This window comes from Podarcis cretensis, assembly GCF_951804945.1.
Source record: "Podarcis cretensis genome assembly, chromosome: 4".
In the NCBI taxonomy this organism is placed as follows: Eukaryota; Metazoa; Chordata; class Lepidosauria; order Squamata; family Lacertidae; genus Podarcis; species Podarcis cretensis.
In genome coordinates, this window is record NC_137173.1 from 10,949,737 (window position 1) to 10,977,343 (window position 27,607).

The 27,607-nt window shown below is 46.9% G+C and overlaps 1 protein-coding gene across 10 annotated transcripts in view; it reads right to left on the reverse strand.

Moving 5' to 3' along the window:
• The window catches only part of TENM4 (teneurin transmembrane protein 4), a 649,734-nt gene that overhangs the window by 407,686 nt on the left and 214,441 nt on the right, over nucleotides 1-27,607 (reverse strand). For all 10 annotated transcript variants that reach the window (XM_079973241.1, XM_079973246.1, XM_079973247.1 and 7 more), the window contains one exon: nucleotides 13,615-13,698. The gene's annotated coding sequence lies outside the window, so the exon portion shown is untranslated. The remainder of the gene's footprint in view (nucleotides 1-13,614; nucleotides 13,699-27,607) is intronic.

A 27,607-nucleotide genomic window follows, 5' to 3' on the forward strand; every position in this document is an offset into this window, starting at 1 on the left:
CGCCCTGTGGAATGCCCTCCCACCAGATCTCAAAGTGAAAAACAACTACCTAACTTTTAGAAGACATCTGAAGGCAGCCCTGTTTAGGGAAGCTTTTAATGTTTAATAGGTTATTTTATTTTAGTGTTCTGTTGGAAGCCGCCCAGAGTGGCTGGGGAAACCCAGCCAGATGGGTGGGGTATAAATAAATTATTATTATTATTATTATTATTATTATTATTATTGCCTGGACCTCTCACTTGATCTCAGAACGGGCTAGCAAAACTGATGCAGCACTTAATCACCTGAAAGAATGCCAAAAATTGGTGCAGAGGTGGTTCAACACAATCCAGTTACTAGGGAAGTTTGAAAAGTGGACACAATTAACCCTTCTCTCCAGATCATCTACCATAGGAGCCAACTCCTAGGGGCCGGGGTCCCTTTGTCCCAGCCCCCAATAAAATATCTGAGGGAGTTGGGTCCCCCCAAAGTTGATGGGCATTGTCATTCAAATGGGGTGTGTGTACTGTGTCATGTGATCAATTAAACAGGACAGGGCTTATCTGCAAGCAGAAATAATGGCGCCAATGGAATCACTTCGTGCTATGTCGGGATTCCACCCAAACTCTGTCTCTATGCATTTGAACACCTCGTAAAAAGTCATCACCCAATTTTGCATGGCGGTTCCAGAGGTGAGATGTTTAGATGCTGTTTTGAATCAAGCCGATGGACAGAACCTTTAAAAACTGCGCTGATTTTAGCTATCGGTTTTGAAACTGCAACGGGTTTTTGTTTTGTTCTCTCAATGCCCAAGCAAGACTCAGCCCTTTTTTTGCTAGTGTTTTGTAAAAGTGATAGGCATTCCAGTATACTGAAAGCCAGGACACAGGAGGGGTACTAGGCAGGGGCGTAGCAACGTGGGGGTGTGGGAGCGGTGCGCTCCGGGTGTCATGCCTAAGGAGGGTGACAAAATCCCCCTGGGCTGATTGGCACAGTGGCGTTTGCACTGCCAGCGGGTGTATTTGCATGGTGGCGCTTTCACCACCACCCCAGTGGGCATCGCTCAGAGAGAGAGAGAGGGAGAGACTCACAAACACACACATACAGAGACGGAGACGCGGGCACTTGCTCGCTTGCGCAGCACCCTGCTTTACAGTTACAGATGCTGTGCTCTTGCAGTTGCTGGGTGCGTGGTTGCTCGCCAAGGCCAGGGTGCTGCTATGAGCCACTTTGTGCCTTACAGTGAGCCAGGGAGGGAGGGGGATGGATGAGAGATGCTTTGCCATGAGCACGCTGGGCGTTTCGGAGCACAATTCAAAGTGTTGGTGTTGACCTGTAAAGCCCTAAATGGACTCAGCCCAGTAGACCTGAAGGAGCATCTCCATCCCCATTGTTCAGCCCACACACTGAGGTCCAGTGCTGAGGGCCTTCTGGCAGTTCCCTCACTGCAAGAAGCAAAGCTACAGGGAACCAGGCAGAGGGCCTTCTCGGTGGTGGCGTCCGCCCTGCGGAATGCCCTTCCACCAGATGTCAAAGAGATAAACAACTACCTGACATTTCGAAAACATCTGAAGGCAGCCCTGTTCAGGGAAATTTTTAATGTGTGACATTTCGATGTATTTTTAATCTTTGTTGGAAGCCGCTCAGAGTGGCTAGGGAAACCCAGCCAGATGGGCGGGGTACAAATAATTTATTGTTGTTGTTGTTGTATTTTTCGCTCTATAAGACGCAGCAGACCACAAGACACACCTAGTTTTTGGAGGAGGAAAACAAAAAATAAAATATTCTGAATCTCAGAAGCCAGAACAGCAAGAGGGATCGCTCCCTCTTGCTGTTCTGGCTTCTGGGGTAGCTGCGCAGCCTGCATTCGCTCCATAGGATGCACACACATTTCCCCTTACTTTTTAGGAGGGAAAAAGTGAGTCTTATAGAGCAAAAAATACGGTATTTCTCTCCCCTCCAACTTTTTACAAAATTATTATTATGTGTGCGATGAGCAGGCAGTGCTGCCACCCCTGGGAGGACTGGCGCACCACCAATGGCACCCCCAGGAAGATCGGTGCCCCCCCTTGGGAAGATTGCCCCACCTCCATGGCCCATTTCCCCCCGCCCCCTGGGTGGATCAACCCGCTCCCCGGGTGCACATCATTTTTGTCATTCCGGGTGCTCCAGCGGCTTCCTCTGCTACTGATACTAGGATGGGAGGGTAAATTAGCCCGATATGGAGGAAAGTAGGAGGAGGAGTTTGGATTTGATATCCCGCTTTATCACTACCCTAAGGAGTCTCAAAGCGGCTAACAATCTCCTTTCCCTTCCTCCCCCACAACAAACACTCTGTGAGGTGAGTGAGGCTCAGAGACTTCAGAGAAGTGTGACTGGCCCAAGGTCACCCAGCAGCTGCATGTGGAGGAGCAGGGAAGCGAACCCGGTTCACCAGATTACGAGTCCACCGTTCTTAACCACTACACCACGCTGGCTCTTGCCACTGTAGCAACCAGGAAAGCATGCTTTCAGATCGTATAAGGTACACATTCTTCCTGACATATAGGTATAGATGTACAGAAAAACGGCTCGTCTTTTGCTTACCCCAGGGTTTTCTGTGCAGTTTTCTTTTCTCCAGATAAGGGGCCACCCACACACAGAGGAAATCTAGTGTGACAAATATGCAGACTTGGGCTGGGTGGAAGGTGAGGCAGTGAAGAGAGAATCACCCAACACCCCATCCAGCTCCTTTTCAGTTCTCATTTGCCCACTCTCCGAACACTGTGGCTTTTATAGGAGAAGCAGTAAGGGTCTCGAGCAGGAAGCTTGTAAAAGTGGGAACAGAGTGCCTAAGGCTTTGTGACATTTTCTTAACAGGACCCAGAGAACCTGATGTTAAGCAAGTCATAAAACCCCCACTCGTCCTCCATAAATCCTGCTTGCAGTGAGGAATTCGCCCTAGACGAGTCACACCGCCTTTGGGGCAAGTGGCTTGCCAGGCACCCCACTCAATTTATAAGGATGAGCCCATTCTGCAGAAAAAGTGCAAAGCCAAGTGTTCGCAAATTTGGGGACAGAGAGAGGATTTTGCAGCAAGGAACATTTGCAGCAAGGGAGAATATTCCCATTGGATTCACAAGAGCCCGATGCAAACCACATTCAACTAGGGGCATGAAGTCTGCTGCAGCCCAAAGCCCACATTCCATTAAACAGAACCTTGAAGGCCAAAAGCCACCAGTATTGAGCAGGGCCAGAATCAAAAGTGGGTGGCAAGACAAATGCTAATATACTCATGTATTCCTCTCTATACTCTATCCAGGCAAGAAGCATTACTAGTTGAGATTCATAAATTGCAGGGGGTTGGACTAGATGACCCTTGAGGTCCCTTTCAACTCTACAATGCTATGAGCCTATGAATATCTGAGTTACATTTCAGCCAGATTTATATACTCCAAAGGGTATGTGTGCGCTAAAGTAGGGTGTGTGTGTTAACTACCTGGGCAGTTATCTTTCCACAAGGTCCAATATGGATGCTGAAATCCAGCATCACCTGAGCTCAGAGTGCAACTTTCTCCCAATTGAAATGCAGAGTGTTTAAGGACCAGGACATTCATAGGGAAACCAAAATGCTTGTTTACAAAGCTATTGTACTACCAACCTTACTGTATGCTTGTGCAACATGAACCACTTATAAACCATCTCCAACTCCTCAAAAGATTCCATCAACGGTGTCTCTGAAAATTTTTACACATCACTAGGGAAGACAGGCGAACTAATGCCAGTGTACTGGAAGAAGCAAAGATCACCAATGTCAAAACAATGATACTTTAAGATCAACTTCGTTGGACTGGTCTTGTTGTGTGGATGTCTGATTATCCTCTTCCAAAGCAGCTACTCTATTCTGAACTTAAAAATGGAAAGCGTAATGCTGGTGGTCAACAAAAGAGGTCTAAAGACTTTGTCAAGGCAAATCTTAAAAAAATGTAGTATAAACACCGACAACTGGGAAACACTGGCCTGCGAGCACTCCAATTGGAGAACAGACTTTACCAAAGGTGTCATGGGCTTTGAAGACGCTCGAACTCAGGACGAAAGGGAGAAACTTGCTAGGAGGAAGGCATGCTTGGCAAATCCACACCATGTTCAACTCCTGCCCGGAAACCAATGTCCTCACTGTGGAAGGACGTGTGGATGCAGAATTGGCCTCCACAGTCACTTACGGACTCACTGTTAAGACCGTGTTTATGGAAGACAATCTTACTAGGCTACAAGTGATTGCCAAAGAAGAAGAAGAAGAAGAAGATGATGATGATGAGGTGTGCAGCCTGGGGAAGAGTGCTGAAGTCCAGAAAGCGATGCTTGGGGGGGTGTCTCATTGAACCCTGTGCTTGAGGTTCTCCATCCCAGCCTTAAGCCATAGGTCAAAGCAAAAAATGGTTTAATTTGCATGCTGGTGCATGCTGCTGTGTGCTGCTAGCTTTGCTCCTGTGCTGTGCCACTAGGAAATGCCAGACACCTGGGCCTGCGGTTCCATTTCTGCAAGCAGACCATAGGCAGTCAACCAAAAAACAAACCATAGTTACAATTTAGTGAGGAACGATGACAAGCCAGACTCTGGCTTCCTTCCTGGTGGCAGGGCAGCAGCAGCAGCAGTGGTGAGGTGAGGCATGCACCATATAAATGTGCTGCTCCAGGATGTCATGCATTCACATTAAACCAGGACGGCGCTGTGGGTTAAACCACAGAGCCTAGGACTTGCCGATCAGAAGGTCAGCGGTTCAGATCCCCGTAAGGGGGGTGAGCTCCCGTTCTTTGGTCCCTGCTCCTGCCAACCTAGCAGTTCGAAAGCACGTCAAAGTGCAAGTAGATAAATAGGTACCGCTCCAGCAGGAAGGTAAACGGCGTTTCCGTGTGCTGCTCTGGTTCGCCAGAAGCGGCTTAGTCATGCTGGCCACATGACCCGGAAGCTGTACACCAGCTCCCTCGGCCAATAAAGTGAGATGAGCGCTGTAACCCCAGAGTCGTCCATGACTGGACCTAAAGGTCAGGGGGTCCCTTTACCTTTACTAGAGAATCTGTAGCTCTCGCACTGCTGTTGGATTCCAACTCCCATCAGCCCCACTCAGCGTGGGAAAAAGTCAGGGATGATGGGAACTGGAGTCCCACAGCTTCTGTAAAATCAGAGTTTCCCCATGCCTGACATCAAACCAAAGTTTGTTTCGAACTATTGTTTACTGCCATGTGCAAAGCAGAACAAATCATGGACTTTTGCTGTGCTAAGAAAAGCTCCCTAACCTCTGTTATAGCAACACTTAAAACACATGCTTGATTTAGGGACTGAGATAATTCTTTTGGCTCCGGTGCAGGCTTATGGATGAATTACGAACAACCTACTCAAGGGTGTTTTTCTGCTGAGCTGTTCTCGGGAAGCCTTGACCAAATCCATCTCAGATAAAGACTCGCTCTTCCTTTTCCATTAAATGCTGGATTCTGGCCATTTCCAAATCTAAGATGAGCATTCTTTAATCACCTTTCCTTAGCCGCACGGCGTTTGCCAAATAATTTGACGACAGAAAGAGGGAATCGCATACAGCATAAAGAACCCCGCTAAATAGTGCAGAGTTAGATAAACAGCTGAGATGGTAAAGGTCTCGTGGGACAGAATTGGGGGAAAGTGAAGAAACTGTGTGAATGCCATGAGGTATCATGGAAAAGTGGCAAGGAGTGTACAGCCCGCAACTTCTCGTACATTGTGAGCTTGCTGCAGGAGGAAAGGCTCTGCAGAATCACCACTAGGGCTAATGAAACACAACAGCAGCCTTGCTGGATCAAGCCAAAGTCCCATGCAGCCTAGCGTCCTGTTCTCCCACAGTGGCCAACCAGGTGCCCACGGGGAACCCAAAAGCAACACCTGAGCTCATCAGGGCTCTCCCCACCCCCTTGTATTTCCCAGCAGCTGCTATGCAGAGGCGCTGCTATTGCCAACAGTGGATGCAGAGGACAGCCATTAAATGTGCATTAACCTTGGTGCCAATGTAGCCTTTACATACAAGTTTAATAAAGTTCTGGAGTTCTGTCCAGAAAGGAGTAAGGGAGGAACTACAGAATTCACTGATCCGCTCCTCAACTTTCCTTCCTTCATTTATTTATTTCTGTCCTACCTTCATTTATTTCTGTCCTACCTTTTCACCAAGGTATGCAGCATAATTAACATTTATGCAGCATAATTAACATTCAGTGGTACCTTGGGTTAAGTACTTAATTCATTCCGGAGGTCCATTCTTAACCTGAAACTGTTCTTAACCTGAAGCACCACTTTAGCTAATGGGGCCTCCCGCTGCCGTCGCGCCACTGCTGCGCAATTTCTGTTCTCATCCTGAAGCAAAGTTCTTAACCCGAGGTAATATTTCTGGGTTGGCGGAGTGTGTAAGCTGAAGCATATGTAACCTGAAGTGTATGTAAGCTGAGGTACCACTGTAATATAATCAAACAGCACAACCTCAAAGCATAATATACATATGGAATAACCAGTGCTTTTTTCCCTGGGGGGGGGGGGCGCAGGGGTACACATACCCCTAAACATTTTGTGAATCTAAGTTTGGCCTCATTGAGGGGCAGTATTTCAATATGAGTAGGAAAATGAGAGTACCCCTAAACATTTTTAATTTTTTTAGGGAAAAAAGCACTGGGAATATCTGCTGTCAAAGAGATCCCCGGCTTTTGAGTCTGCTGCAGCCTCAGAACAAATTATATTATTTTGTTCTCTAAGGTTTATTAAACTGAAAAACACAACTTTGTATAAACCTGAGCAGAAAAGCGCTGAGAATTATACTGGGGGCGGGGAAGGAAACCACTGGACCCACGCAGCCAAAATAACCCTGAGATCAAACCCTGCCAACCTTCATGGTTCCACAGGCACTGTGCAAACAAACGCCAATGCATTAATATTAAATAAAAAAGCGCCGGGTCTCCTTGGGAACATTGTTGGCTTTTCCTGCAAAGCTTCAAATTAAAACAAAGTTCTAGTCTGGGGCGGCTCCAGCTTTCAAACGCCGCTTGGTGGAAAAGGAGGATTTGCTCTCTCGCACACGTGAGAAGACAGGCTGAACGCTTTGCGGGTCGACGCGCCATTTCTCCTAGCAGAGGCCCAGAATGCGCTCAATGCTCCATTCCATGGCTATTTGCTCCGTGCCAAGGTTTTGCCACGGCGGTGCACTTGAGACTGACAGGTGCAAAACAAGCTGACTTTTAACTGGGCTGCGTAAATAGGCCTGCTGGTTCCCTGCCTCATGGTAGAATCCTTAAGAGTTTAACTGCTGTAAGAGTTTCCAGCACAAATTCATTATACAGTGGTACCTTGGGTTAAGTACTTAATTCGTTCCAGAGGTCCGTTCTTAACCTGAAACTGTTCTTAACCTGAAGCACCACTTTAGCTAATGGGGCCTCCAGCTGCTGCCACACTGCCAGAGCACGATTTCTGTTCTCATCCTGAAGCAAAGTTCTTAACCTGAGGTACTATTTCTGGGTTAGCGGAGTCTGTAACCTGAAGCGTCTGTAACCTGAGGTACCACTGTATTTGTTATATACTGTATTTGTTATACAGTGGTACCTCGGGTTACATAAGCTTCAGGTTACAGACTCCGCTAACCCATAAATAGTACCTTGGGTTAAGAACTTCGCTTCAGGATGAGAACAGAAATCGTGCTCCAGCGGCGCAGCGGCAGCTGGAGGCCCCATTAGCTAAAGTGGTGCTTCAGGTTAAGAACAGTTTCAGGTTAAGAACGGACTTCCAGAACGAATTAAGTACTTAACCCGAGGTACCACTGTACTCCTGTCGCTATAGGGGCAGTGGCTCAGTGGTAGAATGCGGCTCTCACATGACAGCTTACCACGCAGGGTACGCCTTGGGTGCTGGGACCTGAGAGCATGAGACTCTTCATCTCAGGGTTCTGGGTTCGAGACCCATGTCAGGTGAAAGTTTCCAGCATTGCAGCGTGTTGGACTAGACTCTTGCGGTAGGGTTGCCATATTTCAAGAGGTAAAAATCCCGACAGCTCAAAAAGTTGTTGAACTTTTTTAGGGCAATTGCCCAGTAGCCCCTTTGCCACCGCCAAGAAAGAGCCATCAGAGCCAGAGCCCAAGTCGCCCACACCAGAACCAGAACCAGAGCCGCCGGCACACCATTTAAAAAAAAACAAAATTCAGGACATTTGGTTTTAAATGTAAAATCCCCCCCCCCCCCCCGGATGGACATGTAGGACCCCAAAGAGAGGACATGTCTAGGAATTCCGAGACATATATCAACCCTACTTTGTGGTACCTCCCAGCCCTGCAGGTCTATGATTCAAACACTTTTAGACCACCTTTTAAATTTCACGGACGTGTTTGCAGTGTGCAGATCACAATACAATTAAAAAACCCAACAGAACCATCCGGTATCAATTTAAACACACACAAAATTCTGCATAGCATGTAGCTGTGTTGAGGCAGCACCGGGTGTTGACATTTTGTTCCCCTAGTGCAGTGGTACCTCAGGTTAAGTACTTAATTAGTTCCGGAGGTCCGTACTTAACCTGAAACTGTTCTTAACCTGAAGCACCACTTTAGCTAATGGGGCCTCCCGCTGCTGCCGCGCCGCCGGAGCCCGATTTCTGTTCTTATCCTGAAGCAAAGTTCTTAACCTGAAGCACTATTTCTAGGTTAGCAGAGTGTGTAACCTGAAGCGTATGTAACCTGAGGTACCACTGTATACACATGCAACTTGGTGAAAAATCCCTCTTACAAACTGGGGTATAACAAATGGGCTAAGCAAATAAACAAGTCTGCCTCCCGCTCATCCTTACCCAGCACCGCCAGGCCCAAACCTTGGTCAAAGTTAGCAGCAGCTTCTCCATGTCTCGACACTGTCGTTTGATATATTGTGGTAGTAATACTTAGCTATTTCCCATGGGCGTGGAACAAGGCGTTAATTCACTAACATTTGTCAAAATACTGAAATTCTCTTCCGAGGGATGGCTGTAGCACTGCGGCACGTTATTACACCTCGAGAAAGACAGGGGGGAAAATACTATTTTGCAGCATAGATCCTGCTCCGATAACCACCAGTGCACTTTTCATTAATATCTGGTGACAGATGTAGTTTACTGAGGAAAAGTCTATTACCTACACTCTAACATGAAGTTATCTCTTTTTCTTCCAAACAGCATAATGACTGGATCTCTGCCCCAGCATCGCTGACATATATCAGTTCTTTGCAGGGCGTGAAATCATATCCTCTGCTTATTGTAACTATATTAAGGTGCTTACAAGAACAGGAGAAAAAAGGTGTATGCGTGCTTGCGGGAGAATGACATCAGAAATGTCCAAAAGATACCGAAGAAACTCAATTACTGATCTGTACGTACAGACACACATACAACGCTCTCAAACTATCCAAATTCTGCGCCTGTTTTCCCTCTCCATGCAAAACTTATTTCTGCTCCTGCACAACAGAATTAGGAGTGATATAGGCCACTGAAGACCCAGCCTTGCCCAGTGAAGAGCCTGCTTATCTGATTTCGACAAATTTATATACTGCTCAACTGCTGTAGTCTCTGTGCGGTGCACAATGAGGTTACTGAAGATGCAATAAAGGTAAAAAGTTTAAAGCTAGCCATAAAATAAGAAAAGGGCTTAAAATGCCTGCAGAAATTAAAAGGTCTTCAGGGAAGGGGACTGCCTGGTCTCAGCCAGAAGGGAATTAGAGATTTAGAGCTACTTTTGTTACTTGCTATCACCCCTTAATGCAGGCATCCCCAAACTTGGACCTCCAGCTGTTTTGGGACTACAACTTCCATCATCCCTAGCTAACAGGACCAGTGGTCAGGGATTATGGGAACTGTAGTCCCAAAAAGGCTGATCGTCGAAGAATTGATGCTTTTGAATTATGGTGCTGGAGGAGACTCTTGAGAGTCTCATGGACTGCAAGAAGATCAAACCTCTCCATTCTGAAGGAAATCAGCCCTGAGTGCTCACTGGAAGGACAGATTGTGAAGCTGAGGCTCCAGTACTTTGGCCACCTCATGAGAAGAGAAGACTCCCTGGAGAAGACCCTGATGTTGGGAAAGATGGAGGGCACAAGGAGAAGGGGACGACAGAGGACGAGATGGTTGGATAGTGTTTTCGAGGTTACCAGCATGAGTCTGACCAAGCTGCGGGGGGCAGTGGAGGACAGGAATGCCTGGCGTTCTCTGGTCCATGGGGTCACGAAGAGTCGGACACGACTAAACGACTAAACAACAACAACAAGTCCCAAAACAGCTGGAGGGCCAAGTTTGGGGATGCCTGCCTTAATGGGAAGAAGTTTCTTCTCCTCCCCTGGGCTAAAGCGGGCATCTGATTTAAGTGCAAAGCTGTCAAGGATCACCACCATCTTTGTGAGCCTAGGAAGGCCTGGCAAATAATTGTGTAATGTAGAGTGGGACCCAAGAGGAGTGCTTTGGAGGTGGCATGACAAGATGGCAGAGTGAGACACTCCTACTGTGGGTCAGAGAAGGTGCCTCAGCAGAGAGGGACCTTGGTGACAATGACTCACATCCCTCCAGTAGAGGTCAGGAGGACATTAGGGTCTCCTCTCACCTTCTCCACCTGACCTGTAAGAAAGGATGCTGTTTTCCTTCCCACACTGCAGCTGGGTGGGTGCCTGAGGGGCAGACAGGAGGGTCTTTGCCTGAGGCCACCTAGAGATTCATAGGCCGAGAGGAAATCTGAACTGAAAGACCTATCTTGGCTCCCAGTACATTCCCGGGCACAATTCAAAGCATTGGTGCTGACCTTGAAAGCCCTAAACGGCCTTGGCCCAGTAGACCTGAAGGAGCGTCTCCACCCCCATCGTTCAGCCCGGACACGGAGGTCCAGCTCCGAGGGCCTTCTGGCGGTTCCCTCCCAGTGAGAAGTGAAGTTGCAGGGAACCAGGCAGAGGGCCTTCTTGGTAGTGGCACTCGCCCTGTGGAACACCCTCCCATCAGACGTCAATGAAATAAACAACTATCAGACTTTTAGAAGACATCTGAAGCCAGCCCTGTTTAGGGAAGTTTTCAATGTTTGATGTTTTATCGTGTTTTTAATATCCTGTTGGGAGCTTCCTAGAGTGGCTGGGGAGGCCCGGCCAGATGGGCGGGGTATAAGTAATAAATTATTATTAATAATAATTATTATTAATCTGATACAATGCAACAAATAAAACTGCCTCCCACGCCAACCTGGGAGACGCAGGGCACGAAAGGGGAGTGCATGCACAAAAAGGTATCTGTCTTCAGATTGTTGTTGTTGTTGTTGTTGTTGTTGTTATTGCAGGCCAAGGTGTGGGCAATTAAAAGGCAGTTTCCGGATACAGAGAAAAGCTGCTACTGGTAAGAAGAACAGATGTTTGCCCAGATCATCACAGAAGAGGGAGGGAAGCAGTGGGCCATGGAAGATCCTTAAGAGGCCCACACCTTACAACATCTGACAGATGTAAAGCATCATAATTACCTTGGTGTAAGCGACCGAGCGGCTTCTGTGCAGACACTGAGTGAGGAAGCGTGTCTTTCCCCCCTCTCCACCCCCTTTTGCAAGTGGCTCATCAAGTGCAGCCTCCCCAAGGGAATTTCCGAAATGCTAAATTGAAAATAGCCTGTTTGCCATCTACAGAACCAGATCTATTTATTTATTTTGAACAGAGATATTGCCGGAAGGGTGCCCCCACTCGCTTGCCTGGGTTACTTGCCTGCCGCTTTTTTGCAATTTAGACAGAAGAAGCAGTATTAAATCATCACAAATGCTTCAAATGGTGCTTTGGATTTTTTTTTAAAAAAAAATCAAGCAATACCCTCCTGGCCCCACCAGGGCCAAATATTTCCATAATGTCTTCCAGTCTGCAAAAGTCTTTAAAACTCTTCAGTGCAGCAATTTTCAGAAGGGTGACCACCTTAAAGGTAAAGGGACCCCTGATCATTAGGTCCAGTCATGAACGACTCGGGTTGCGGCGCTCATCTCGCTTTACTGGCCTAGGGAGCCGGCGTACGGCTTCCAGGTCATGTGGCCAGCATGACGAAGCCACTTCTGGCGAACCAGAGCAGCACACAGAAATGCCGTTTACCTTCCCACCGGAGCGGTACCTATTTATCTATTTGCACTGTGTGCTTTTGAACTGCTAGGTTGGCAGGAGCAGGGACCGAGCAACGGGAGCTCACCCCGTTGCGGGGATTCGAACCGCGAACCTTCTGATCGGCAAGCCCTAGGCTCCGTGGTGTAACCCACAGCGCCATCCGTGTCCCTGGTGGCCACCTTACTCAGTCGTGACAAAAGCAATGGGTCTTGTGGCACCTTAACACAGCCTCTCTGACTTGGCTACTAACCCTGATGGCTATGTTCTGCCTCCACAGATGTGGAGATGTTGAGAAAAGCAAAGAAGCAGCTGGTTCGGGTCCTGCCCACCGGAGCAAGAGAAAACAAGTTTGCTCCATCCTCCATGTGACGGCCCTTTAAATATTTGAAGATGGCTCTCCTATCTCCTCTCATTCTCCTCTTTTCCAGGCGAAACATACCTCTACCATTCCTCATCAGGCTTCATTTCCAGACCCTTAATCGTCTTGGTCACCTTACTCTGCACACATTCCAGCTTGTCAACATCCTTCTTAAATTGTGGTGCTCAGATCTGGACATAGTACTCTAGGTGGGGTCTGACCAAGAAAGAATAGAGAGGGACTATCACTTCCCTAGATACTATACTTCTGTTCATGGGTATAGCCAGGATTTTTGTTAGAGGGAGCAGGCCATTTGTTGAGGGCAGAACCTCAGTTTGCTATGGATTTTTATTGATTTTTAAAAATTGATTTGGGGGGCAGCTGCCCCTCCTTGCCCCCCACCCTTGGCTATGCCCATGCTTCTGTTGACGCAGCTGCTATTCTCTGCAGTCTGCTAGACCAGTGTTTCCCAAACTTGTGCCTCCAGCTGTTTTTGAACTACAACTCCCATCATCCCTGACTAGCAAGACCAGTGGCAAGGGATGATGGGAATTGTAGTCCAAAAACAGCTGGAGGCACAAGGTTGGGAAACACTGTGCTAGACCTTGCACAATCTTTCTCCTCTCACACACCACATGCCTGGTCTCCAATCCTCATTCTAGCTCAGGCATAGGCAACCTCAGCACCTTCAGACGTTTTGGGACTACAACTCCCATGATCCCTAGCTAACAGGACCAGTGGCCAGGGATGATGGGAATTGTAGTCTCGAAACGTCTGGAGGGCCGAGGTTGCCTATGCCTGTTCTAGCTCCTTCTTTAATATACAGAGAGACTCGAGTCCACTGGTTTCTTGAAAAGGATTCTTGGTTTCTCCTCTTGTATCAACAGATACATAAAAACACAAGATGAGCCTCCTGAGGTTTCCAGCAACTGGTATTAAGAAGCATTAGCTAATCTGAATAACAGCCATTGTGCAATATTTACTGTATGATGTTGGGAACCGAAGGACCCTCAAGCCACCATCACCCCAGCTTCCCTTCCCTTTATCAAACGGCGCATGGATGTGCAGCTACGAAGTCTGCGCAAAGCATTCCCTCCGTGGCAGAATGAACAACAGCGTTGCCAAGCCCATTAGAATGGCTTTAGAATTCAACCATGTGGTTATTTACCTGTTGGAAAGATCTAGGAATAATCCATCAAAAGATCCTTGAAGTATGCAGCCTTAACCTGGACATGTGTTGATTGCAGTTTACCTGTCGGGGGAGAGGAAATAAAGAAATACGATAAGGAGGTTGGCCTTTTCAGTTATTTCTTTTAGGCTGGAAAGCAGGAAGTGGAACAATCATATTAATAAGAATAATAGCAGCAGCCATGGGACACTTCTTCAGGGGAAGCCGGGAATTCAAAACAGCTACTGATTTAGCTGAATTATAGAACAGCAATCTTGTCCCCCGATACAGTTAGCTCTTTAAAATCTCATTAAAATCTCAGTGATATGAGCAGATGAATGGAAGATGCAAGCATCAAACAAGCAGAGCATCTCAAAAGTTGGTTGAACATCCGGTCCACTGGGTTGTTTTCATATGGAGTCACCATGCCCCCTGGGTTGGCTTGATGCTTTCATATTATTTGGTTTTGCGGGTGTGGTAGAATGGATTCTTACATTGTCCGAAGATGGTTCCAAAAGTCAAATGGGTGTGATTTTTGGATCCTGTTTTTTTTTTTAATTAAAAAATCTTTAAGCAAAAACATGGCTTATTTTCCCCACAATGAATGGAAAATTGGGTTCCCTTATATTATAATGTCTTTCATTCAGAGAAAGAATCACTGGAATAGCATCTAATGCTACACACAGGGCAGGACCCACCATTCCTAGGCAGTAGGACCAGTGGTCAGAGATGATAGGAGTTGTAGTCCAACAACATCTGGTGACACAAGGTCGAGTAAGGCTGGTCTAAAGCAGGAATGAATAAAATCAAAGTAAATTTTGAGATCCTCCTCAGGTGAAACACGTGGGGATTTTCCAAGCAAAGGCAAAGGTTGGGAAAGGCTACTCAAGGGTAACAGACAGGAAATGTCATGGGATTTCTTGCATGAAAATCACTTGCTCAACCATTGAGCTACAACTCTTCCTGTAGAACAGGGTTTCCCAAATCTGGAACTCCAGTTGTTTTTTGAACTACAGTTCCCATGATCCCTGATCACTGGTCCTGCTGGCTAGGGGTGATGGGAGCTGTAGTTCAACAATAGCTGGAGACCCAAATTTGGGAATCCCTAGAAGCTCTAGAGGTTCCATATCCCCAGTCACAAAAGAAAACTAAAAACCTTTCTAAATAAAAAAATGTATACACCACCTACTCATTTAAAATATCAAGTTAATATGCAATAGCTCACCCAAATCTCCACCACCAAAGCATTTGCCAAAGTTAGTAAATGAGATTGAACCAACCTCCCTCCGGTTACAACAGACACCATCCCACAAGGAAATTGAAAGAACAATGAAGCACTAAAGCATGACACAGAGCGATTGCACCTCTTGCATCATGGTTTAGCAAAACAACATCAGAGAGATCTTTAGCCTGCCCCTCCGAAACCAAACGAGCTATCTTGAGGCAGCATCACAAAGCATTAAGATACCACAAAACAATGCAAAATAATCCTAAGCGTGAGCGGCTCACCTGGAATTAGTATTTGCTTAATTCTGAATACAGCTCTTGGCATAATAAAGTCTCCAAGAGCCGCCTGAAAGTCAAAAGTGAAGATGTCTGAAGGAAGCTCTGCTGGAGGAGTTACCTGAAGTGATGGAACCAGCAACACTAAATCCCTAGCTTCTGGTTCGAGGTCAGTTTGGCCTCTCTAACCGGGGCGGTGGGTGGGGACAACTGAACACCACTCCTCTGGATGACCTTACTTCACCAACAAGGAGTGGCGACATCTGCCAATGAGTGTGTGTTTAAGTAGCGCTCTTGAAGGGCAACTCAGCTGGAAATGACAGTGTTCTGAAACCTCCACTCTCCAGGTGTTTCATTGAACTACAGCTGCCACCATCCCTAGCGACCTTAGCCAATGTCCAGGGATGGTGGCAATCATAGTCCAAAGCCATTTCTGGGAACCCAGGGCTGAAGAATGCAACCTTAAGAGGCACAACAGGGAGAGAATTTAATCTCCCACATCTTGCCACTCGTTGTTGTCGTTTAGTCATGTCCGACTCTTCGTGACCCCATGGAACAGAGCGCATCAGGCACTCCTGTCTTCCACTGCCTCCCACAGTTTGGTCAAACTCATGATGGTAGCTTGGAGAACACTGTCCAACCATCTTGTCCTCTGTTGTCTCCTTGTGCCCTCAATCTTTCCCATCATCAGGGTCTTTTCCAGGGAGTCTTCTCTTCTCATGAGGTGGCCAAAGTATTGCAGCCTCAGCTTCAGGATCTGTCCTTCCAGTGAGCACTCAGGGCTGATTTCCTTCAGAATGGATAGGTTGGATCTTCTTGCAGTCCATGGGACTCTCAAGAGTCTCCTCCAGCACCAGAATTCCAAAGCATCAATTCTTTGGCGATCAGCCTTCTTTATGGTCCAGCTCTCACTTCCATACATCACTACTGGGAAAACCATAGCTTTAACTATACACAGACCAATTTCTTGCCCTGTCCACAAGTGCACAGGAGCCAAACCTGACAACTGAAGCTCCCTCTAGGCCAGCCTTTCTCAACCTGTGGGTCCCCAGATGCTGTTGGAACTACAACTCCCATCACCCCTAGCTAGCAAGGCCAGAGCTCAGGGATGATGGGAGTTGTAGTCCAACAACTCCCATCATCCCTGAACCGTTGCTCTAGGCATTTGCTAATGGAGGAGATCAGGGAAAGCCATGCCTGACACCCTCTGTTTTATCCAAGGCCTTCTTGAATTGAGCAGGAAGATCTGGAGGGGCTTCCAAGGAAGTTTGGCTGGGCATATTGGAAACCCTGGTGGCAGAGCCCAGTGCAGTAAGCTTCGTAGTGCCACGGCATCGGAGAGGTTTGGGACACATGCTGCTGCCCTCACCCTCAGTTTCTGCTCTTGAAGGTTCTGTCTACATGCCTGGAGAGGGCTATAACTTTCACCAAGGTCAAGGCCCTATGCCCTCAGTTGCCATGCATTTTCGTTCTATCACTTGCTTAGCCTTCAGAAAGCTCAGAGCAACTTATGTTAGGCATCAGTTACCCACTTCGTTTGCATACCATTAAGATTTCCAGGACAAGTCTTCATGACCAGCTGAAATGCAACAGGTGCACCAATAAGCAACGATCTTACTTTTAAAAGACATCTGAAGGCAGCCCTGTTTAGGGAAAATTTTAATGTTTAATGCTGTATGGGGTTTTTAATATTTGGTTGGGAGCCGCCCAGAGTGGCTGGGGACTGGGGAAACCCAGCCAGATGGGTGGGGTATAAATAATAATATATCATCATCATCACCATCATCTCAGTGCTGCAAAGAAAAGTTACAGCTGTTGGATGTGTGGTTGCTGTGGAGCTCTGAAAGATGCAGGAGACTTGTGGGTGCGCATCCATGTGTGGCAACTGTGACAGTTTGTGCCCTTGGATTCAGCACCCGTCATTTGAGCTCTGTGGCTTTTGAAAATGCTATAAATAAGCATGAAGAGACCTCATTCCAAATCCATCATCAGTGTAATTTGCACTACACAGAACTTGGGTACAATATAATTAGCAAATGCATTGCAATAATTTATTTTTGGTTTAAAAGGCTGAACAGTCACGGTCTTCTAACAAGGTGGGGAAGAGAAAACAGAGCTATGAGCCAAGGGGAGGTTTTTTTTAGTTCCCCTTTCCCCCCCTTATTCTGGCTCCTATTAATTCAGTCATTTTACCTTTGGTGTGCATTCACTCACCTATGCAATGCGAGCCGCTCCACTGAGAAGGGTTTTGAATATGGAGCCTGCTTTTTTTGTTTCTTGTTTTGGGCACGATGCAAAACGCAAAGCCAAAGCCGCGAGAGCCCCTCTGCATTTGCATTATTATGATTAACACTACTCCAAACAGAAAGCATCCGGCGGTATTAATTACAGGAATGGTGAGATTCAAATAGTCATAAATCATTAGACAGCATAATGTAAACTCCCCGAAACCTTATCAGAAACTAATTTTGCATGACTTCAGAGGCTTTTTTCTTCCCTGCTCTGCCTTTCCACCTCATTTATATGGTGACTGTTGACGTAAAGGCAGGAATTGTACGTGCTTGATTGAGAGGTATGAAAAGAAAGAGCAGAGAGGGTGAAATTTATGACTTTCCCTAACAGCTACTTTTGTGTTACGCATAACTCTTTATCCTAGAGGGTGGAAAGGTTATGGCTGGTATTTAACTAACCTCTCCCATCAGTTCAAGGATTTCCATTTGCACAACTCCTTCTCCCTCTTGCCAGATCTGCTCCAAAGGGTTGGGGAAACCTCTAGAACCGATTTTTTTGGGGGGTAAACTGAGGGAGGAAATGGGAGCTGTAGAGGATACCGCATTCGCTTACTGTGCACTAGGCTCATCTGTCTGAGTTTACAGCATGTAATACTATATCTATAAAAGGTAAAGGGACCCCTGACCATTAGGTCCAGTCGTGACCAACTCTGGGGTTATGGCGCTCATCTCGCTTTACTGGCCGAAGGAGCTGGTGTACAGCTTCCGAGTCATGTGGCCAGCATGACTAAGCCGCTTCTGACAAACCAGAGCAGCGCACGGAAACACTGTTTACCTTCCCGCCACAGCGGTACCTATTTATCTACTTGCACTTTGACGTGTTTTCGAACTGCTAGGTTGGCAGAAGCAGGGACTGAGCAACGGGAGCTCACCCCGTCACGGGCATTCAAACTGCCAACCTTCTGATCGGCAAGCCCTAGGCTCTGTGATTTAACCCACAGTGCCACATGCATCCCTATACCCACTATACCTATAATTACTCATAAATAAGTCCCATTGAGTTCAATGGGTCCTTTCCCCAAGGTAAGTGGAGCCTGAGGTTCTATTCTGAACTTGAGGCTCTATCCTGGAATTAATAGCCAGTTGGCTCAAGAGGCCTGCAGGAATGCACCCTAACTGCACTAAGGAGCACTTTTTGCCTTGGAGCGGGACCCTCCTTTGAAGGAAGGCAAAGTCCTCTTGACTCACAGAGCTGAGCTTAGGACCCCACCCTGAGGAATGTGCTTATCTTCGGTTCCTTTGAGATTCAAGGCCTTCTCCTAACACCCTCAATCACTGGAATTAAAGAGGCAAACAAGCATTTGTTCTCTGCTGGGAGTTGTAAGCCACCCTATCAGCAGCTCATTGCATTGAAGTTGGGCCTTCAATGGAAAACTGGAGCTCTTTCCTGCACGCACAACGAACCAAACACTTCTTCTTCTTTGGCAATCACTCATAGCCGAGTAAGATTGTCTTCCATAAGCATGGTTTTAACAATGATTCTGTAAGTGACTGTGGAAGCCAATTCTGGATCCACATGTCCTTCCACAGTGGGGACATTGGTTTCCAGGCAGGAGCTGATCACAGTGTGGATTTGCCAGGTGTGCCTTCCTCTTAGCGCGTTTATCCCTTTCGCCCTGAGTTCAAATATCTTCAAAGCCCATGACACCTTTGGCAAAGGCTGTTCTCCAATTGGAGCGCTCGCAGGCAAGTGTTTCCCAATTGTTGGTGTTTATACTACATTTTTAAAAATTTGCTTTGAGACAGTCTTTAAACCTCTTTTGTTGACCACCAGCAATACGTTTTCCATTTTTAAGTTCAGAATATGGAAGATGGTAACCAGACATCCGCACAACATGACCAGTTTAACGAAGTTGAAGTTGAAGAGTCATTGCTTCAACACTGGTGATCTTTGCTTCTTCCAGTACACTGGCATTAGTTTGCCTGTCTTCCCAAGTGATGTGTTTTGGAGACACCGTTGATGAAATCTTTTGAGTAGTTGGAGATGGCGTTTATAAGTCTCCTTCCAAACCAAAATAAGTCACTTTTCCATTTATTTAGGCATTAAGTATTTGTACAATGGCAACACTTAAGTATCTGCAGAATATTGACAAGGGAGGAGGCACTGAGTTCTGCCCGACACTGGGTGAGCTTGTTGTGTTTGTGTGACGTCACATGGGCAACACACAAGCGTGATGTCAAGTGCATTGAGAGGAGGCTGCAAGGCCCTATGAGACTCTCTGCCTCCATGAGGAGGCCCGGCAAGGCCTGGCCCCTCAAGATCACCCTCCCACCAGATGTCAAAGAGAAAAACAACTACCTGACTTTTAGAAGACATCTGAAGGCAGCCTGTTTAGGGAAGCTTTTAATGTTTAATAGGTTATTGTATTTTAATATGAAATAATAATAATGTAATAATAATAATAATAATAATAATAATAATAATAATGATGCAATAAAACATCAAACATTAAAAACTTCCCCAAACAGGGCTGCCTTCAGATGTTTTCTAAAAGTCAGGTAGTTGTTTATTTCCTTGACATCTGGTGGGAGGGAGTTCCACAGAGCGGGTGCCACTACCGAGAAGGCCCTCTGCCTGGTTCCCTGTAACCTCACTTCTCGCAGAGAGGGAATCGCCAGAAGGCCCTCGGTGCTGGACCTCAGTGTCTGGGCAGAACAATGGGGGTGAAGATGCTCCTTCAGGTATACTGAACCGAGGCCGTTTAGGGCTTTAAAGGTCAGCACCAACACTTTGAATTGTGCTCAGAAACGTGAATCCTGTGTCCAATTCTGGGCACCATAATTTAAGAAGGATGTTGACAAGCTGGAAGGTGTGCCAGGTTCTCCATGTAAACCCATTAACAGCCAGGTAAACCCATCAACAGGTTTCCTGCCAGACAGGATTCTGTTGTAGACCCCCCCTTCTGTGATGAAGGTATGATGTACTGGGTGGTGGTCTTGGGCTGCAGGGTGGCAATTTAAAAAGTCTATATAAGGCCTTGCACACCATTGTTCTGGGTTGCTCCTCCGTCCTTTGTGTGGTGAGTGAAGATCAGGCTTACTAGCTGCTTTGCTTCTCAATATTCTCTGGTTGGTCTCTGTTATTTTCTCCTACCGAGAGGGAACCCACTTAAGGGCTCTATACGGGCTCTCTGGGGTACCCCATAAGGGGAAAAGGGCAGATTTTGTTTATAACAGTACAGTGGTGCCTCGCAAGACGAAATTAATCCATTCTGCGAGTCTCTTCGTCTAGCGGTTTTTTCGTCTTGCGAAGCAAGCCCATTGACGCCTTAGAGGATTAGCGCTATTAGCGGCTTATCGGCTTTTAGCGGCTTTTAGCGGCTTATCGGCTTATCGGATCAGCTGATAAGCGGCTTAGCGGCTTAGAAAAAGGGGGGGGGGGAGGAAAAAACCCCCGCAGGAACTCGCAAGACATTTTCGTCTTGCGAAGCAAGCCCATAGGGAAATTCATTTTGCGAAGCGCCTCCAAAACGGAAAACCCTTTCGTCTAGCGGGTTTTCCGTCTTGCGAGGCGTTCGTCTTGCGGTGCACCACTGTACCTCAAGATTTACAGTGCCTAGGCGGGCCCGGGAGATTGCTTGTCACCTCTAAGGGAAATCAATACAACCCCCCTTCCTTTTCGCCCGGTCATTTCGACAGAATGAGATTTCAGTTTCTTTGCTAGAAGCACGAATCCAGCCTCCTCGCCATCCGACCTTCCCCAGCGACCACCACACAGGCACACACACCCCTCCAAGGTGCTATGCAAACAGCATTACCATATGACATTACCCAGCCCTGTTCCATTATTTAATGCCTCTTGAGGAGAGCCTGAGAGTGAGCCTTTTAATCCTCGGCAAATTGACAGGATCTCTATCCTGGGAGATGCAAATTGAATAAAAACGAAAGGGTCTGGACTGCACCCATTGCATTCTCCCCAGCCGCTTCAAGCTACCCTCCTCCCCACTGCCAATTAGTTCTCTCCCGGAAAAGGGTGCAGGAGGAAATCCACAGAACTGCGTTTCGCCAGTTGTCAATAACAATAATAGCTCGTCTGTGCAGTCTTCCTCCAGACCTGAATTCTGCATTTCCAACCCGCCAATTAAACTCCTGCTGTGACTTTAGAAGTTGCAGCCACTGTGCAGCTGTTCTGCTTTGCTGGCACTAAATTTCCCTCAGTAGTGGATCAACGTGTTTAAACACTTTGATCTTTCTTATCTCAGCAGAGGGATTTGAAAGCCTACTTGGAGAAACAAGCTTTCATTTGGGCTCAACCTTTCTTTATCTAACCTGAAACTTTGGGTGTTTGGGGGTGTGTTTTTTTATTTTATTTAAATAACCTCATTGTCTTTGGAAATCGCTTCTTTCCCTGTGCACACAAACTCAGGCATTCTCTTTCTCTCTCTAACAAGAAAAAGAAAATGGGGCGAGATTTAGCCGATGGTACTTCAAAGGGCAGATAAAGGCTACAAAGGAGACAAAATTTTATATGCAGTAATTCCATATCATCTCAATATCGGGCACATGCTCTCATATTTTCTATTAAATCTTCTTCAAACACCCCACTAGCTTCCCTGAGTATGCAGACACAATGGTGGTTCTGTTAGAAAACATCAATGAAGAAATGTGGTTTTAACAAGGGCTGCTCCAGTTTCCTATCCAAACCCGGGAACATCTCAGCTAAACTGGAAATATGCAAAGCGTTGATTGGTGTTTTCTTCTCCAAACAAAATTTTCAGACTGGCACCAGAATTCAAGGAATGCATTATTATTATTATTATTATTATTATTATTATTATTATTATTATTATTATTCCTGTGTAGGCATGGTGTACGCTGCACCAAGGGATTTGTAGTCACAGTGAGATTACAGAACAGGGAGGGGGTAGAATTGAAAACAGAGACATTGTATGTACCCTTTATTAAAATCATTTAATAATAATAATAATCCATATTATAGCACTCAAGAAAAATTTGCAAGCAAAGTCCTAAGACAGTTACCACACTGCAACATGGATTATTTATTATCTTTAACAACTAGAAGACAAATGGATAAAATGTTGGAATTTGACCAAAAGAACCAAGGTAAAATCCTTTCCCAGTTTCCTGTCTCAACCTAACTGGAATCACAAGGTTGTTGCAAGGACAGAAGGAATCAGACAGGGTAGGCATCCTTTGCAATGTCTTGAGCTCCTTGGGAAAGACGTAGGATAAAAATAACATCCTCCCTTCTTTCCTTACAAGTGAAAGTATGAGGACCCGGACCCTACAATCATCATCTGAGGCCCTTCTTTGTGTGCCTCCTTCACAAGAGCCCCAGAGGGCGGCAACACAAGAACAGGGCCTTCTCTGCAGTGGCTCCCCATTCCTGGAATGCTGTCTCCAAGGAGGTTTGCCTAGCGCCTTCATTACGTATCTTTAGGTGCCAGGCAAAAACGTTTCTCTTCTCCCAGGATGTGGCTTGGAGAGGGGATGTGCTCTGGGAGCCAGACCAAGAAATCTGTACCGCTATATTCTCCCTTGGTCAGACCACAATTAGAATACTTCATCCAGCTCTGGGTACCACAATTTAAGGAGGGTATTGCCAAGCTGGTACATGTGCAGAGGAGGGAGATCAAGATGATCAAGGGTCTGGAAACCAAGCCTTATGAGGAATGGCTGAAGGAGTAGGAGTATATGATAGCCACATCAAAAGGCTTGTTATAAGGAAGATGGGGCATGCTTATTTTCTCTTGGCTGCCTGTCATAAATGCTGAAATTCCTGCGTTGGAGTAGGAGGGACAAGAAGACCCTCAGGATTCCTTCCAACTCTACAATCCTATGTTTCTATGAAGTGTAAGGGGCCTGAGGTTCTGTCCCTGGGCCTGAGGTCCCATGGAATAAACCTCCTATGATAAAATACTATCAAAATCAGTCCCATGGCCCATGTATTCCAAGCATACACACCTGGAGGAAAGTCTCAGAGGGACTATCCTCTAGTCTCAGTAAGGTGATGATGAAATTATTATTATTATTATTATTATTATTATTATTATTATTATTATTATATATGGCTTGGTTTCCCCAACCACTCTGGGCGGCTTCCAACAAAATATTAAAAACACGCCAAAACATTAAAAACTTTCCTAAACAGGGCTGCCTTCTCATAGTAAGGGAACCGCCAGAAGGCCCTCAAAGCTGGACCTCAGTGTCCAGGATGAACGATAAGGGGTGGAGATGCTCCTTCAGGTGTTTAGGGCTTTAAAGCTCAGCACCAACACTTTGAATTGTGCTCGGAAACATACTGGGAGCCAATGTAGGTCTTTCAGGTCCGGTGTTGTATGGTCTCGGCGGCCGCTCCCAGTCACCAGTCTAGCTGCCGCATTCTGGATTGGTTATAGTTTCCGGGTCACCTTCTAAGGTGATCTTACTCCCATGAAGACACGGTTAGGGTTGCAAAATGCTGCAACTCATTGTTTCCCAGCAAGCCACCTATGAAGAAGGCCCTTTGATTTGAGGACATTTTACTTGCTGGACAAGTTCATCTGTCGGAAAATCCTATCTATACACAAGTATCAGTTCCATCCACATTCCAGCATGGAAAGAAGCGTGCTTCTCCCACCTGGTGAAACCAAGGTGATTAAGCACACTTACCTCTGTGTTGGACCCTTTTGAGTAGCACTGGGATGATTTAAGGTAGAATAAAATCACACGCTTTTGATACGGGGTTTTCCCCTTTCTCCTCTCCCCTCAAAACATGCTGCAAATCATCAGCACGTTCTCCTCAGTTGGACACAAATTAGAGTCAGACTTTGTGCAGGGGCAGGAAAGTTCTCGGGCAGCCTGTCTTATTTTATTTGCAGAAAATAAGCCCAGGAATTTCTGGGGTCACGGACAGACACCACGCTGGGCAGTGTCATAACACACACGGGTGGGAACAGGCCGTACTCCATTTCCGAAGGAACCCCACAGCTCCCATAAATCAGTCAGCAGGTACCTTGGGCCCACAGATATTAGCAAAGCTGACTCAAGGAATTGAAAAATGGAGCGAGGTTATTTGAAGGCTGTGATTGTTATTACACCAGGCTCGGCAAGGCAGGGAAGGGGGAGAAAGGAAGTGCCAAAGCGACAAGAGACTTGAGCCAATGGAGACAAGGTGTGCCCCTAGCAGCCTTTCAGGAAAAGGAGGAAGAAAACAGAAAGGCAATTCATGGTATGGGCACCTTGGACAGTGAATCTCAGGATGAAATTGAACTTAGATTGATACCTGCTGCAATTCCTGCATTGCAGGGGGCTGGATGATAATGATAATAATAATAATAATAATAATATTAATATTTGTACCCCACCCATCTGACTGAGTTGCCCCAGCCACTCGTTTGGGCTCCTTCAACTCTTCTAGCTGTCCATGGAGGCGCAGGTCAGTTCTGTGTCCAGGGCAGCTGTTTAGCAGCTCCATCTGGTATGCAGGATGAGACCTTCCCTGCCCGCAGACTGTCTCCCCAGAGTGGTGCAGGCTCTGGTTATCTCCCGCTTGGACTACTGCATTGCGCTCTACATGGGGCTACCTTTGAAGGTGACCCGGAAACTGCAACTAATCCAGAATGTGGCAGCTAGACTGGGGACTGGGAGCGGCCGCCGAGACCACATAACACCAGTCTTGAAAGACCTACATTGGCTCCCGGTACGTTTCCGAGCACAATTCAAAGTGTTGGTGCTGACCTTGAAAGCCCTAAATAGCCTTGACCCAGTAGACCTGAAGGAGCGTCTCCACCCCCATCATTCTGCCTGGACACTGAGGTCCAGTGCTGAGGGCCTTCTGGCGGTTCCCTCATTGTGAGAAGCAAAGCTACAGGGAACCAGGCAGAGGGCCTTCTCGGTAGTGATACCCACCCTGTGGAACGCCCCCCCACCAGATGTCAAAGAGAAGAACAACTACCAGACTTTTAGAAGACATCTGAAGGCAGCCCTGTTTAGGGAAGCTTTTAATGTTTGATGCATTACTGTATTTTAATACTTTTTGGAAGTTGCCCAGAGAGGCTGGCGAAACCCAGCCAGATGGGTGGGGTGTAAATATATTATTATTATTATTATTATTATTATTATTATTATTATTATTATTCTATGAGGGGTCAAAAGGAGTCTGATTCAGGGAGGATCTCTGCAGATAGCGTCTATGCACATGTCATGTCAGCACCAAGCAAAAATCTTTTTAATTTATTTTTTTACACCAGCAAGACCTGTTTCTTGCCCGCTTCTTTGATGTGCATATATGCCTATTACTGCCTCTGTGGTCAAACCTTTATTCCCATTAATCTTTTGCTTTATGGTTTTGACTGCTATTAGCCATGGGAGCTATCTGAAGGACAGGGAACAATTTTTACAAACAAGCAAGCCAAACACACGGACATTGATTGCTGGGGGCACCAAGTATATGCGGTGGAAGGGTCTTCAGAACCCCCCCCCCAATATTTTGGGGCAGGGGTCTTCACCCCACAAATATTGAGGGGGCTGCCACCCCCACCCCCCGCGTGACTTGGCTGAGCCCCCTCAATTTGGGGAGCAAGTTGGTGTCCCTGTTGATAGCTGTTCAAAGAGCTATCAAGTCCTATTCCAGAAGGTGCCAACCTGTGATCAGCTTCCTGCTTATTATGGATCACCATCATAAGTGATCAGCTTCCTGCTTATTATGGATCACCATCATAATCTTAGTGTTCGCACCCCACTCATCTGACTGGGTTTGCCCCAGCTGCTCCGGGAGGTTTCCGACAGATGTAAAAACAGGTTGTCGGCATGTCTTTCCCGGCCTCTGCCATGTCTCAACTTGACCCCGAGCCTTGTTCGAACGGCGGAACGTGGCCAGCTGAGAAAGTTAAAGGCCGGAGCCTGCTGAGAGCATGTGACAGCACAGCATCTCCCCGTAGGGCAGCACCTGCCTGTCTGGATGTTTTGATCACGTTGCGCATCGAGGAAAGACTTTCGCTTTGCTCCATATGGTTCTGAAAGGGGGTGCCAGCTGCCTCCCCTCTCCTGATAATGTTTGCTCGCCATCGAACGACATATGAAAACATACGGAATCATCTCTCCATTAGGAAGAGACGATTGCCAGACACACAAAGTCTCTCTCTCTCTCTCTCTCTCTCTCTCTCTCTCTCTCTCCCTCCCTCTCTCTCTCTTTCTCTCTCTCTCTCTAACAAAGTTATTAGTGGTGGCTTCTCCTGACTGAGAACAGGCCTTTGCATAGTGTGTGAGAGAAATTGAGTGTGAATGTGTGTATATGAAGGAGCTTAAGAAGCCTTAAGGGGTCACCACGAGAACCTCCTCTGTTCTTAAAAGCATATATCGTCCCTCCTTTATTTTTTATTTTTTAAATGGAGGCTTTTTTCATCCATCAGATTAACCTCAGCCTGGCTTGATTAACCTGCTGCAGCTGCACAGTTTCTCCTTCACTCGGAGACGACTTGAGCGTGACGTGTACAAATGGCACATTTTCCTGCGGAGCAGGAGGAGTGGAACTAAGAGCAAATGAGTGATAGCTTGCAAATCGGCTGGGTTTGCGAAGAAACAGAGCTGCTTGCTGCAGCCTGCCCGGAGCGTCGACCGCAAGCTTCCCTGGAAGCAGCCTCGGCGACAGGTGGACGCTTTAATTCCCCCCAGTGAAGTGCTGCCCTGGGGCGCGTGGGAAATTAAAATCGCCCCCTGACGTTGGAGAGAGGGCACCTTGCCAAGGGCGCCCTCGAATCTGGAGCTCAGGACACAGGAAGTCATATTGGTTCAACTGGTTCTGTTATTATTTTACGTTAACTGGCAGCAGCTATCCAGATAAGAATCTCTCCCAGTACTGCCAGGAGATGCCAAGGATGGAACTGGCAATCTTCTGCATGCCAAGCGGAGGCTCTGCCATGGAGTTATGGATCTCGCAGCTGTCCATGGAGGCACAGGTCAAATCTGTGTCCAGGGCAGCTGTTTACCAGCTCCATCTGGTACGCAGGATGAGACCCTATCTGCCTGCGGACTGTCTCACCAGAGTGGTGCATGCTCTGGTTATCTCCCGCTTGGACTACTGCAATGTGCTGTACGTGGGGCTACCTTTGAAGGTGACCCGGAAACTGCAATTAATCCAGAATGCAGCAGCTAGACTGGTGGCTGGGGGCGGCCGTCAAGACCATATAACTCCGGTCTTGAAAGACCTACATTGGCTCCCAGTACGTTTCCGAGCACAATTCAAAGTGTTGGTGCTG